Source organism: Gossypium arboreum, chromosome 7 (genome assembly GCF_025698485.1).
Source record: "Gossypium arboreum isolate Shixiya-1 chromosome 7, ASM2569848v2, whole genome shotgun sequence".
Classification (NCBI taxonomy): domain Eukaryota; kingdom Viridiplantae; phylum Streptophyta; class Magnoliopsida; order Malvales; family Malvaceae; genus Gossypium; species Gossypium arboreum.
In genome coordinates this window covers 72,665,135-72,680,269 of record NC_069076.1, presented here as the reverse complement: position 1 = coordinate 72,680,269, position 15,135 = coordinate 72,665,135, and positions in this window count along the sequence as shown.

Below are 15,135 nucleotides of genomic sequence, written 5' to 3'. Positions count from 1 at the left end.
TGAATTAGAAGCTGAATAAATTATGTAATTAAATATTATTTAGTCTAGTTTCTAATGAAATAAACAAGAACATATTTTGAATTCTGTACAATGAGAAATTTAATTCGTAATGAAGAGTGGTCAGATTAGTCAAACAGTGAAACATGGGAAACTTTGAGAAAAATCTGGTATTGATTGGCTAAACCAAAAATTCTGAAAATTTTATGGATAGAAGATATATGAGTCTATTTTCAGGGAAAATTAACAGAACTTGATTTGGAGTTTCGTAGCTCCAGTTATAAATAATTTAGTGACTGTTGCTCAGGAAGACAGCTTGCAGTGAAATTATGATTATGTGGTAAACATTGACAAAAATTTGTTAATGAGTTGCTTATTGATTTCTTATAAGCTTACTAAGATCTGTAGGTGTGGTTGGCCGAATATTGTAAGGGGTTAATACGTAGTTTGTATTTGAATAGTTAGATTAAGGTGTTAGTAATCCAATTGTAGGCGGTTCGTGTGTGGATCTCGTCAGCATATCGTCGCAAACAGGTGTGTAACTAACACCCTCTTTCTTAGTCTAGATCGGCAAAAGCCGAAATGCCAAAAACCGGTATTTTGTAGATTTGCGAGTGTGCGATTGCTCGTGAGGTAAATCGATTAATGTTTTTGGTAAGCTGCAATGTTTGGACTGCAAAGTGCATGATTTTTGTGCCCTCGATATTTTTGGGCTTAATGGGTCAAAATTGGAATGATGGGCCAACGGGCCCAATTCGGTAAGAACCCTCGGTATGTGATTCTGTTAGTACGTGAAAAGTAGGAATATGCATGAAAAACCCTAAAATAGATAAATTACTGAAATACCTTTAAAAGTGGAAAATTTTGATTTTACCCTAAGAGATAAATTACCAAATACCCCTAGGTTAAATTGACCTAAATGCATGTTTGATGTTGTTATTTCTTGCATGCCATGTTGTTATTATCTAATGCATGGGATGGGATATTGATGGAGGAAGTACTGAAAGTGGCTTGTCCACGTCTTGGAGGCTTTGCCTCAATTTATCGATAAGCTGAGCAAAGCAAAGGTCGCAGCTGTGGAGTGTTGAAATTTGAGTGGGTTGAGCTATTCCCACATGGAGTGTATGGTGTGGTACGGGTGGAGTGTAGTGGTTGGTGGGTTGAGTAGTCTCCCAAATGGGCTTGCATATGTTATTGATGTTGCATGTATTTTGAAATGGGCCTATGGGCCATATTGTTATCTGAATAAGGGCTAAGGCCCAGTTTATTGTAATGAAAAGGGCTCGCCCAATACCACTTATTACACTGAATGGGCTTAGGCCCAATGGGCTTTAGTGACTTGGGCTTTGAATGGGTTTTCCTTACACACCGAGTTTCCCCAAACTCACCCTTTTATTTTCATCCACGCAGAAATCCCCAACCATAGTGGGCTTGGAGTCGTGAGGGAATTGGAGTGGCCACCCGCTCGAAAGTTTGATTTTCTTCGGTGAACTAGACATCCTTTTATTTACGTTTGAAGTTTTGGGTTTTAAATGTAATAAGGCCGCTTAATTATTTTAATGGTTTTAATATGTATTACTAAGATAGGTATTACTTATTTTAAGCTGTTGAAATTGGATAGCTTTAGGCGCATTTTCAAAAACAACATTGATTTCAAAATAACACGACAACAAGCAAAGCTTCCATAATGAAAGTATTTTCCAAAATTAATCACTTTTCCTAAAATGACTTAATCAAATCGGTTTCCTAGAAATATCCATGACGTTAAGGTGTGGCAATGGCGGTATGCATGTCTAGGATTGGATCCGAAGGAGCTTGGTACTTAGCGGTCAGATGGACTCACCACCTCTTTTAGGTTTCCTACCGGTGCATGACTTCCATTCACTTTAACCTAAAATGAAATTATCTTTTAAAACACTAAGTAGGTTTTTGGATCAACAATATAAAATGTTTTTACCACTTCGATATGGCATGTCGGATCCAGCCATAACGTCTGGGCCGGGTTTGGGGTGCTACAGATTCACTTCTGGTTTATATGCAAGGACTACCTGTTATTTTCCTCTTTTCTCGATTAGTCACTTTTTGGTTTGGTTCTTGATCTATATAATAGTTAAATACGAATATATTAATTACTCATACTTTTCACATCAGTTCAATGCATATGACCCTTAAATTTTTATTAATTACACCTTTTCACCAAAACTTTACATTTTTCATAATTTAGTCCCTAAACTTAAAATCTCTAAATTTAGCAAAATTTTCCAATTACCCATGCTAGCCGAAGATATTCCCAAATTAGTACAATCCAAAAATATTTCAGATTCACAAAAATTTCATGTAAATTTTATTATTTGATCAAATTAATCCTTTACTCAAAAACTAACAAAATTACTTGAAAAACTAATTCAAATCAACAACTAACACTTCAACTCCATCAATTAACATCCAAAATAACAAGGATTCATCAATGGAAACATCTAAAATCTTTGACAGATTTTAAAATGAAGCTACAAGTTAGCTGGACCTAGTTGCAACGATATCAAAAACATAAAAATTACTAGAATCATACCATGCAATCACATTATTGATGAACGAAGCTTGAAGGTTTTCTCCCATGGTATTTTCAGTTTCAAATAGCTAAAATAAGATGGTGATTCTTTCTTTTTCTTTATTTTTTTGTTTAACTATATTATAATATCTTTTATTAAAATAATAATATAAATTTTAATGTAATAAAATATAAAACCCTTTAATAATCATACTTCTCATATAAAAATGGTATATTTACCATTTAAATACTTTCTTTATGTTAAATAAACCATTTAATCATTCTAATTCAAAAGCAATTGAATTTTGCCTCTCTTACAAACTAGTCCTTTTTTCTTATTTAACTAACTAAACACTAAAATTTCAACATCAAAACTTAATACGACTCTAATGTAACTCCAAAAACATAAATTAATTAATAATTTATGATCTCCCATATTGAAATTATGGTCCCAAAATCACTGTTTCTGATACCACTAAAAACAGGATATTACAATAGGGATTAAATTATCAATTTATCAATTTATCGAAAGAAGAGTAAAAATTTAAAATTTCACCTACCAAGGATCTTTATTAAACATAAAAATGTGAATTATGAGATTTGAGTTCGTAAATGACTATCTATTAAGGGCGCGAGACAACTCTCTCTAAAGAACTCAGCAAAATAGCCTCATAACTTCAGGAGAAGGGATGTGCCTCCTCACAAAAGGGGCCATAGTGACAAGGCCCGAGCGATTGTTTACTAAAAATAAAGGTCTCCGCAAACTCGTAAGACAATGTATGGGGGTTGACGCCTACACAGTACCTGAAGGTCAAGGAAGTTGATGACCTAATGACAAGGAAGCCGACAACTGAAGCCTCGGCGAATGGCGATCGTAACCATAATGGTCCTAAGGTAGCAAAATTCCTTGTCTGGTAAATTCATGACCTACAGGAAAGGTGTAATGATTTGGGTACTGCCTCAGAGAGAGGCTCGGTGAAATAAACATGTTTATAAAGATGCAGACTCCCCAAATGTGACAGCCCTAATTTGGCCCTAGTCGAAAAATGGTTTCGGGACCACAAAACCGAGTCATAAAAATAATTAACCGTTATAATCTATGCTTACTGTATGTGTACATGTACGTGTGAAAGTTTCATGTTTTAATTTGGTCAATTGTATGTGAAATTATTAAATAGGACTTATGTGAGAAAATTCTGAAATGTGATAGGTTAATCTTAAGTGGCCTATTAATGCATGTGACAAAGAGGATGGACTTGCATGTCAAATATTCATTTTATTTAGGTAGTGGCGGCCATGATGATATGTTATATAGAATATATGTATTATTTAATTATAATGGCTTTATAATTTTAATTTAGTAATGAATTAATAAAAGAAAATGGGTGATGAAAACAAAGCTTCACCTTTGTTCTTCTTGGCGAAATGTAAGAAAGGAAAGGGAGAAAACTTCATTCGGTTACCATAGGCTTAAATCAAGGTAAGAATTTTATTAGTTCTTAAAATTTTAGTTGTTTTTAAGTTAGTTATCAAGTTCTTATTTCAACCCATGTTAAAATGTTGAGTTTTGGGAGAATTTGAGCTTTCGGTCATGGTGGGAATAAAATAAAATGAGTATATGTGTTAATTACCTTGTATTTGAAGTTTTGAAGAATAGGTAGTGATTAATTAAAATGATGAAGGTTAAATCTTTAAATTTAGTTGAATTTGAACATTTGGCATTACCTATGATATTAGATATGAGTGTATGAAAGGTTGATTTTGAGTAGTTAGGTGTGTTAAAAAAAATAATTGATGATTTGGGTGGTATCTATGGTTGATTCGGTTATGGTCTTTGCATGAGTAAAATATACATATGGAAATGGTTGTATTTTTAGTTGATATTTGTGTTCAAAATGGTTCAATTTGTTTTAGCCACATGTGCATAAATTGTAATAATAGAATAGATAATATGTACTTGAGTATTCAGTTATGGTTTTAGGTTCGACTTGACGGATATGTAAAAATTAGCTTTTGGTATGTATTGATTTAGTATAGGAGTTCGAAAATGGCTTAATTTTCATGTTTAAATTCGGTTGTATCCAATCATGGTTGGAGTTATTTTGATATGCATATTACAAGGTATATATGATTTTTGTTTTGGTTGCATAACTATATTTGGTTAATAATATGAATGCAAAGAGTTGTGATTTAGTATATTGTAATAAATCTGAACGGGACAGCAGCTGTAAAGTGATTTTGGAAAATCACCATAAATTGTGAGAGTGGAGTTAGAAGATGAATAAACTATTTAATTAAAGCTTAATGAGTCTAGTTTCAAATGAAATCAACGAGAACATATTTTGACTTCTGTACAATTAGAAATTTGATTCGTAATAAAGAGTGGTCAGATTAGTCAAACAGTGAAACAGGGGGAAACTTTAAGAAAAATCTGGTATTGATTGGCCAAACTAAAAATTCTGAAAATTTTATGGATAAAAGATATATGAGTCTATTTTCAGGGAAATTTTACGGCAATTGATTTGGAGTTTTGTAGCTCCAGTTATAAATAATTTGGTGACTGTTGCTCAGGAATATAGCTTATTGTGAATTTGTGGTAATCATTGATAAAAATTTGTTAATGAGTTGCTTAATGTTTTCTTATAAACTTACTATGATCTATGTGTATGAAAATCGAATATATATATATTATATTTCTGAAGAAATGCTTGAATAGTCGAATAATGACTAGTTTAAAATTTTTGAATTTAAGCTCAAGAGCAAAGAGGGTCGAAGTTGGATAGGGGAAAAGAGAAAGTAATTGAGTAGCCTTTCCGCAACCGTTCAAGTATATCCGAGGTAAGTTTTGAATAGTCACATTTAGTACATAATTGATAATGTCTTGATATGTGTATGATAACTGTACTGCGATCTATTGATTCTATTTGAATATAATTGAGTGACAAATAATTTATGTTTAAGGCTTAAAGCCGAATAGACATTAGAAGTTAAGCTTGGAAAGTAAATGGACATATATTCTTATGTATGCTATTGAGCCAAAAGTTATATGAATGGTGCCCATGTTATGCTATTATTCGAATGGAATAAATGAACTATAATTGTGAGATGTTATGTGAATTGAATTTTCTTGCGAATAAGTATGCATGACATTCAGTGATGTATATCCGGACTTAGGGTCCGCAGCTATGTCTTTGGAATTATATCCGGACTTAGGGTCCATGAGCTATGTGCTGGAATTATATCCGGGCTTAATGTCCATGAGCTACGTGCTGGAAATATGTCCGGCTAAAGTCCCATGAGCTTCGAGCTGGTATTATACGGGTTTAAATTCCCTTGAGCTTGTGCTGGTAATTGGTTTCAAGTCCTAAGACCTAACAGCTTAATGCCGATAAGTTAAGTAAGATTACGATATTGAATGTTCGCGATAAACCATCGTCGAATAAGTACTATACATTTAAAATGTTCAGGTACGTATTACTTACTCATCGGTGAATTGATTTCGAAGTGAATCATTAGCATCAAAGAAGAATATATATATATATATATATATAAATATGATTGATGGTTATATTTGTGAATATGAGAATGATTTAATCGGTCATGGTATATTTGTATATGAATTATATGTTAAAATTTCTTTATGTACTCATGTACATTCAGTCAATGATTTTGTGAATTATTAGTACTAAAGAATGATACTTAAGTGTGAATGAATGTTTCGATTTTCGATAAGTCTTTAATTGTTTGTGATGTTTAAAACTTACTAAGCTTTGAAAGCTTACTCTGTTCTTTATTTCTCTATTTTATAGATTGTTGATTTTGGCCACCGACTCGGGGATCGTCAGCAGTTCATCGCACTATCGATCTTTTTGGTATAGTTATATTTTGGACTCGATATGGCAACGTATAAGTTAGGCTGATGATAACTATGTTTTGAAATTGTAAATATTTTGGCCATACGAAAATGGTGTATAACTTAAATATCAGTATGTATTTCAGCTCGATCTCTGTTTATGTTTATTGACACTGTGAATGAGATAATTAAATGTTTAGTTCGGTAATACCTCTTAGCCTTAATCCGGCGTTCGGATTCAGGTTAGGGGTGTTACACCAAACCTAGACAGAAAGACCCTAAAAAGCTTCACTATTCCCTAGGATTGATATTGAGCTAAAAGGGAAAAATGATAATTTTGCCATGGAAGGGCATTGCAATCGATAATCAAGAATTGAATTTTAAAAATATTATTTTGATAAGATATTTAGTATTTTAAATTATTTTTGGACCTTTGGATATGTTTTATGTGAATAGATTTAATGCAGATCTCAAGTTTATAAATTAGACATTTAACTTCAACAAAATCATTTTTTAATGGAAATAAAAATAAGAAAGGATATTTTTGGTTCATCGTTTTCCCCTTGCTTCCTTTCCTTTTTTATGGAGGAAGAGAAATTTTCTCTTTTCATCTCTTCGATCTTTATTCAATCCGAACCAAAATCTCACTTAAGTACTTTGATTTTTTTTTGTTTAATGCTCAATTTGGCCCCCGAACTATGTCTATTTTCCTACTTTGGTACTTAAACTATCATTTCGTAATTCGGTTTAGCCTTTTTTTTGTGAGTGTTAAAAAAATCAATTGTCGTGTGGCACCAATCAAAATGTTCCATGTGGCACTTAGGTTTATTTAAAATAATAAAAAAGCATTAATCCACCATTAACCAAACGATGACCATTGTTGACCAAATCTGACCAACCGTTGATCTACGTTGACCAACCATTGGTGGTGTTGACCATCCATATGGTGCTATTAGAACGTACCACTCTACCCTTCTTTTTTTAATATTATATATAATATATTGTTTAAAAATGTAAAAAAACTCATATATAATATATAAATAATTCAAAAATTTAGAAAAAAATTTTAAATAAAAATTATAAAATATATAAATTTAAATTTAAAAATCAAAAATTATATAAAATTTGAAAAAAATCAAAATTATATAAAAATCAAAATGTTATATAAAATTTTAAAAATTAAAAGAATCTATGAAATTCTAAAATATACAAATATAATTTTTAAGAAAAACCAAATATTATATAAAAATTGAAATTTTATCATAAATTTTATTTTTCAAGAATACTTGTGGAGTAAAAAACTTTATTACTAGTGTACCAAATGCTAACTAAAATATATAATATTTTAATAAAATATTAAGAGTATTACTTAAAATTTAAAAGTATTATTAATGTTAAACTTTTTATTAAAATAAAATTGTAATGTAAATAATTTTATTAAATTAATTAATTACATTAATAATTTATTATATTACTAAATATAAAAATTTAATTTTAATAATATTGAAAAATTATAACTTTTAGAAAATTTTAAAATTTTAATATTTTCTCCCCAACGTATGTTAGCATGGCTACTCTCACCGAGAAGAAAACATTTTCTTTACCTAATTTGTTATGTTTATTATTTGATTCTAATAATTTTAAATGATTTCCTTTTATCATTGTTCGTGGTGGTTGCCGAAACCTTTGATGGATGTTAAATTCACCAATTTAAATATTCTATACTCTAAAATAGATAGACACGGCAGTAGGGTCGAATGTCACAAAAAATGAGTAAATTAAATTCGTTGTGTTTTGTGTCGTAGGTAGTCACAGCCAATACATTTGCTATGCTGCAAGAAAAATAAAATGTGGGGGAGGGGGATAAATGGTAACAAAATTAGTAAAATAAAATAACGAAACCCGATTTGATGATAATTCTAGCTTTAGGGTGATTTCAGCTTTAGTGTTGGAATCAACCACACATTTTAGAGATTTTATCTCGGTAGAAGAACAATTTCGAACAATCAAAATTTCCTTACGTGTAAATTTATTACGAGAGTAGCTCGACCAAAACCCGCCAATCAAATGGTCTTATAATGACACTTCTAGAATTTAACTTCTTGATAATTTTACCATCTTGAAAATTTTGACTCTAACCTGAACACTAAATTATATAGTTGTTTAAGTTAGATTATTCACCCACTTAACATAACCCATCTGCCATTTCACTCAACCTATGATCAAAATATCCTAATTAACTATGCATTACTAGTATCTTGATATAACAAAATATAATTTTAAAATTTTCATTAATCAAATTTGCAAGAATTACTTTGATCACATTCAAATATATTTTCAAATGTTACAAATTTAAAAATAATGTTTCTAAATGCCTCATGAAATTTACAAAAAAAAATGAATACCCTCACGCCCTTTAAAAATGTTTCTAAGTCAAAATACTACAATTTTCCTTACAGTCTCAAGACATAAGATCATATGTCTCGTGATATAAAACTTCAAAGGCAAACTTTGCTTTAGGGGAGTAGTGTAACACCCCTAAATCATATCCGTTGTCAGAATAGGGTTATGAGGTATTATCGATCAAAACATAACACGTATATCATACATTTATCATCATAAAGCATTCATTCTCATACATCATTTAATACAACCACATTGTCCCTTGTAAAGGCCTACGAGGCCTTAAACAAGCTTTAGAAGTGATTTAGGACTAAACCGATAACATACGAAAATTTTGGGAACTTTAGAAATTTTTCATCTATTCAAGGGTCATACGCCCGTGTGAGCAAGCCGTGTGCCTCACATGGCTAGTAGACACACCCGTGTCTTAGGCCGTGTGGGAATAGGGCATACATACTGACTTGCATCACATGGCCGAGGACACGCCTATGTGCCAGACCTTGTGAAAAATAGAGATTATACTAACTTGGGTCACGCGGCCAACCACACGCCCGTGTGTCTAGCCCGTGTAACCTTCGAAATGACCACACAAGCCCGTGTGCTAGGCTGTGTGCCATTTGAGGAGAAATACTGACTTATACCACACGGCCAGTCACACGCCCGTGTGTGAGACTGTATGGAGCATATTGATTTCAATTGAATTTCAATACCAGGGACACACGGCTATAAACTAATCGTGTGTCGCACATGGTTGAGACACGCGCCCGTGTCTCTGCCCGTCTGGACAAAAATAGGCCATTTGCAAAGCTAATTTGCCACCCTTTTTGCACATACCTAAGTAAACTCAATTGGTACCATTTTAAGTCACTAATATGCAGCCAAAGTTCATCAACCAATACATAATCATACCATATCCATTTCAACTAAATTCAATACTCAAATCAATACCATTTACCTATTCAAATACAATCAATTTATCTTGCTTTACTAAGCATAATTCACATATATAATTTATCTAACAAAACCAATTCAAATATACATAATCACTTCAACCATATTCATTCAATATAGGTCTATTACCAAACATTAAAATAGAACCATTGCACATTCATAAAACATCATCAAGTTTATCATCTTATGCCAACACAAATGGCCAAAATACACATCCATCAAACAAACCAAATTGACACAAACCTATACATGCCATATACCAAATATACATAACTTCAAAAGTAACAAAATAGATGTTCACAGTGCGATGAAGTCTCTGACGATTCCCGGATCCGAGCTAGCTTCGTAAAACTATAAAACATAGGAACAAATAAACAAAGTAAGCTATGAGCTTAGTAAGTTCGTATGTGAACATAAAATAATTTTCATCATTAATTAGCAATTCCATATAGGTTACATAAATTACATTAAAGTCTCAATCACTAAATAAGTATGAAATTCTCAACTTCCATTAGCTCAATACTCGAATAGTTTTTCGTACATACTTGTACCGATACATTTCTATTTCTCATCAATACTTTTATCAAACCACTCCGGTTTCCTAATGCTTACGATACAAATTCATCGATTTTCCAATGTCATAGTCTAACTATGGTCTTACACATACATTGCCAAGGCCTTTCATTCACATGCCATAACCCTATTATGGTATTATTATTCGATTGTCATAGCCCAGCTATGGTCTTATTCGACAACTTGCCTTACTCAATCCGTACATTTCATTTAATATCTCAAAATTTATCCAATAGAATAAATATTATCTCAATTTTATCCATCAAATAAATAGATACACATTTAAGTTCAATTATACGAACTTACCTCGTATTCAGAATTATCGTATCAGGTCAACTACTCGATAACATTGCTTTTCCCCCAATCTAAATCTGAATTCTTTCTTTCTTGATCTATATAAATTCAAAATTGAATTATTCAATCACATTTTCTTTCAATTTAGTCCAAAAATACACACTTGGGTATTTTTACACATTAGCCCCTAAACTTACACATTTAATCAATTTAGTCCCTATTTAACAAATACACAAAATTCACATAATTTCTTTAAACCCCAGCCTGGTTGAATTACATATAGGTCCCTAACAGCCCGAAACTTTCATTTATTTCACATTTCAACCCTTCAATTTACATATTTCACAATTTAATCCCTATTTGACACTTTTGTCAAAAATTACTTTACAAAACATGTAAAACTATCATCAAGCTTTCATATTTCAACATTAAACATCAAATAACTCATAGATTAAACAATTGCAACTCTCAAAATCTTTAACAGGTTCAAAATCTAAGGTACGGGCTAGCTAAATTGAGCTACAACGATTACAAAAACATAAAAATCATCAAAAATCGAGCTCAAACTGTACCTTAATCAAGCTTAATGTGTAACGAACCCTAAATGCTCTCCCTTAGCTTATTCCTCTTTAAATTTCGACAATAATAAAGATGAATGCAGCAATTTTTATGTTTTTTTATTATAATTAACTTTAATTATAAAATTACCTATTTAACCTTAATGACAAAACATTAACATCATCATATTAACATCCATTAATGTCCACTTACACATTTAATGGCCTAATTACAATTTAAGGCCATCATATTTAAAAGTCAAAGTTATTTGACACCTTTAACTAATAGAATGCAACTTTTGCATTTTACGCGATTTAGTCTTTTTTTCTCAAATTGAGCAATTAAACGATAAAATTAGCTCACAAAATTTTCACACATACATACAATCATGTTGTAAACATATAAAATAATATTAAAATAATTTTTTGACATTGGATTTGTGATTCCGAAACTACTATTCCGATTTAGCTAAAACCGGGCTGTTACAAGCAAAGTCTCAAGACGTTTTCAAAATAAGTCTTGAGACATTCAGTTATGTCTCAAGACATAAAACATTGAAGTTAAAGTTTTACTTAAGGGTGAAATGTCTTGAGACTTAGACATGTTCATGATGTTTCAAGACATCATTCGTGTTGCCTTAAGACACTCTACTCTATTGGTTATATTTTTATCATAGAAACATCTCTTCAATGTCATAAAATAGACCTGCAAGCAACATGAAATGCGTGAATTCAATGCTCTTGATAGCTAGAAACTCCCTCCGATAGCTTGAAAAGTTCCAAAATCAATTAGAGAGTATAAATATGATCCAACAACACTCAAATGAAGAAAAAAAACAAGCTTACAAGAATCCAATCATTTCAGTTTGTTATTCTCATTTTCACTTGTAAACTTGTGAGTTCAATTCTTATTCACCCTTTCAAGTGTTTATTTATATTTGAGCAAGCTATTTATTTGTATATCTACCTTCTAGAGGTACTCATTCATTCTCACTTTTATTTCTCTGTGAGGGTTTACTTAAGGTTTTCTACCAAAGCCTATCGAAAAGATAGTAAATTGTAAATGTTATACATTGTCCTTGAAAGGTACCGATTAGTGAATTGGAAAAATCATTAGTTGTGATAAGTTAATAGTGGAGGTAGGCATTTGAAGCCGAACCACTCTAAATTACTTGTGTCATTTTTCTTGAGCTCTTTGTTTTAGAATTTTCAAACACCAAGTCACCCCCTCTTGATGTACATTGATTATAAAAACATAAGGCCCTTCTTAATGGCACAAAAACAATACTAAGAGATGATTTTCACCTATCTCATAAGCCAAAGAATGAATAAATACCAAGACAAAAAATATGAAGTGCGAACTCAAATCTCACAATCCTATACTCGAGCTTGATTTACCCCTATTACTTATTTAGTTGCTCGTAATGGAGAAGAACAATAAAAGAACTTTTGTTAACTAAAATTGAAAAGAGAAAAAGAAATGTCTACTCCTTCTAAAACCGAAAATTAATTTTCAATTAAAAACATAAGGTGGTAGAATGTATGCGTTTCTTTTTTCACTTTTCTAGTTGTATAAATTGAAAAAAAAATAAAGTAAAGGAGTTTTCAAATTCTAATGAAACTCCTCATGATAAAATTTAACATTTATCTAATTAAATAAAGGTAAATCTAATCCTAATAAAATATCCTGAATTTGAATAAAAAAAACTATGGAAAATAAAATATGCTTCAATCCTAAAATTCACTCTTTTTTCACGTCAAATTAATCTTTCGATGCAAAATTCACGAATTCGATTTTGATTCTAACATCTTCACAAGACAAATTGCAACTGTTAAAAACAAGAACAATTTACCCAAATTTGTAGCAATCATATCTAAAAATTATTACAAGTAATAACTAAAATTATGTTAAATATGCACACTATCAACCTTTCTAGATCTTGAGGTTTGATTGGGGAAGGATGGAATCTGACAGATGAGGGTACCCAAAAAGGTTATTCAAGAGGAAGCCATGCAATATTCAGTAATTCTCTTGTATTGGATAATACTGAATGTGACTCACCAAAGAAAAACAAGAATCGGTGAAGGTGGAGTAACAGACTTGATAGAGTGACTTAAACCAATAGAAAGAGGAAATAATGTAAAAAAGAAGAAAGAGAAAGTGGCCTAGGCCTTTGAGAGAGCCCATCCAAGTCAAAGGCATGAATTTTCTAGTATGGAATACTTATGCTTTTAATGACGATGTTAAATAGACTAGAATAGTTAAGAGAATTAATAAATCAATTGTACAAGTAGTGTTGTTGATTATTAATAGGATATTTACATCTTGGAATTTCTTCATAATTACGGTACGGTAAGCAATGAGAGGTTATGAATGATGTGGAAAAGTTTGGATCCAAATTACTATTGAAGAAATTATTAATAAGGTGTTATCTTTTTCCATTCTTGTGACTATTCACTAGGGTTTCTTCTCAATTATTTATGGAAATAACTTTGGGAATAGGATGGAAGAGCTTTGGAATAGTTTGAAGCAATTGATGCCAAGATTTGGATCTTTACCTTGGTTACTAGTGATTTGTTGTAAATTGATAATGCAAATTAGACTCTATAAAATACTCGATGAGCTTATTCTCAAACAATTTTACAAGTCTTTTTCATACTTTTGTTGACTTTTAGTTTTTATTATTAATAATCATTTTTGCTTAGTTTTATTCCTTTTTGAGACTCAAATTGGCAAAATGGTACCAGGGGGTACCCAACGGTGTGTTTAAGTTGATGTTGAGAGACGACAATGGCCCAACCTTAAGGAAAACCACATTCGACATGAGTGTTGCAACATTGACACTAGGATGTTGTGACACTGAGCTTCCTTTGCCTTGAGGATGCGTATTCAACAAGAAATTAACCTGGAGCTGATTGTCGAGAGAGTCGTGACACCAAGCCTCCAAGGTCGCGATATCACTGAAGGTTTTTGAAGTTAAGAAGTCGTGGTCACCACCAAGGATGTCACAACTTTGGCCAGTGAATGTCATGACATTGAGAACCAACAGAGCCACAAGTGTGCCACCATCGAGGGTGTCACAACATTAAAGCCTAGATGTCTAGCACCATTAGCTGAAGGGCTGAAAAATGTTGCAGGGGTAGTATTTTTTCCAACATCAACCCAAGTCAACACACATTTTACGAGCAATTTTGCCTTTGTTAGGGTTGAATTCTCAGTTATTTTAAAGACCTTTTGGCTATCAACTTAAAGGATGCACCTTTTATTTCATCTTTTTAGCTTAGTTGTTAGTTTCTTCTTCATTTTTAGGTTTAGGTTCTTTACTTTTCTGAGCTTAGTTGGTGCAGTTGTTAGTTTTGTTAGTTTTTACTGTAGCTTTTCTTTCCTTGCAATTAAGTACTCAATTTTTACTTTGTATTTTGATTTCTCTTCAAGTCCCTCAATATATTTCAACTTTTCTTACCTTTAAAAGCATAAAAATCTGAACTTTAGTTATATTTTCACCTTCATTGTTATTGTTATCATCTTCTTCAAAGCATCCACCAAAAACCCCTAAGATTCCTCTAACTTTGCTGTTATGTTTCCTTTAATGAATCATTTTAGCTTGTGTTTGATTGTTGTTTGTGTGATGATGATAAATGGTGACTAAGTCTATGGTGGTTGGTTGATGAAAATGTTACTTAGCTAGTTTTTGGTGCAGGGACTAAATCATCAAAATTAGACTATATCGAATAAACTTCAAAACCTAGAATTCATGATTTTAGGAGAATATTTAGATTGGTGAGACCGAGAAGAAGCCTATTGGGAACCAATTAATTTGTCCCAATTTAGTATGGTGAGGTCAAGAGATAAGTCATACTGAATCGTCTAATTGGGTGAAATAGTGACTGAGAGGTAAAATTGAACCAATTAGGATTTTGAGCCCTTTAAATCCCTAATCCAAAAACTATTCAGCAAC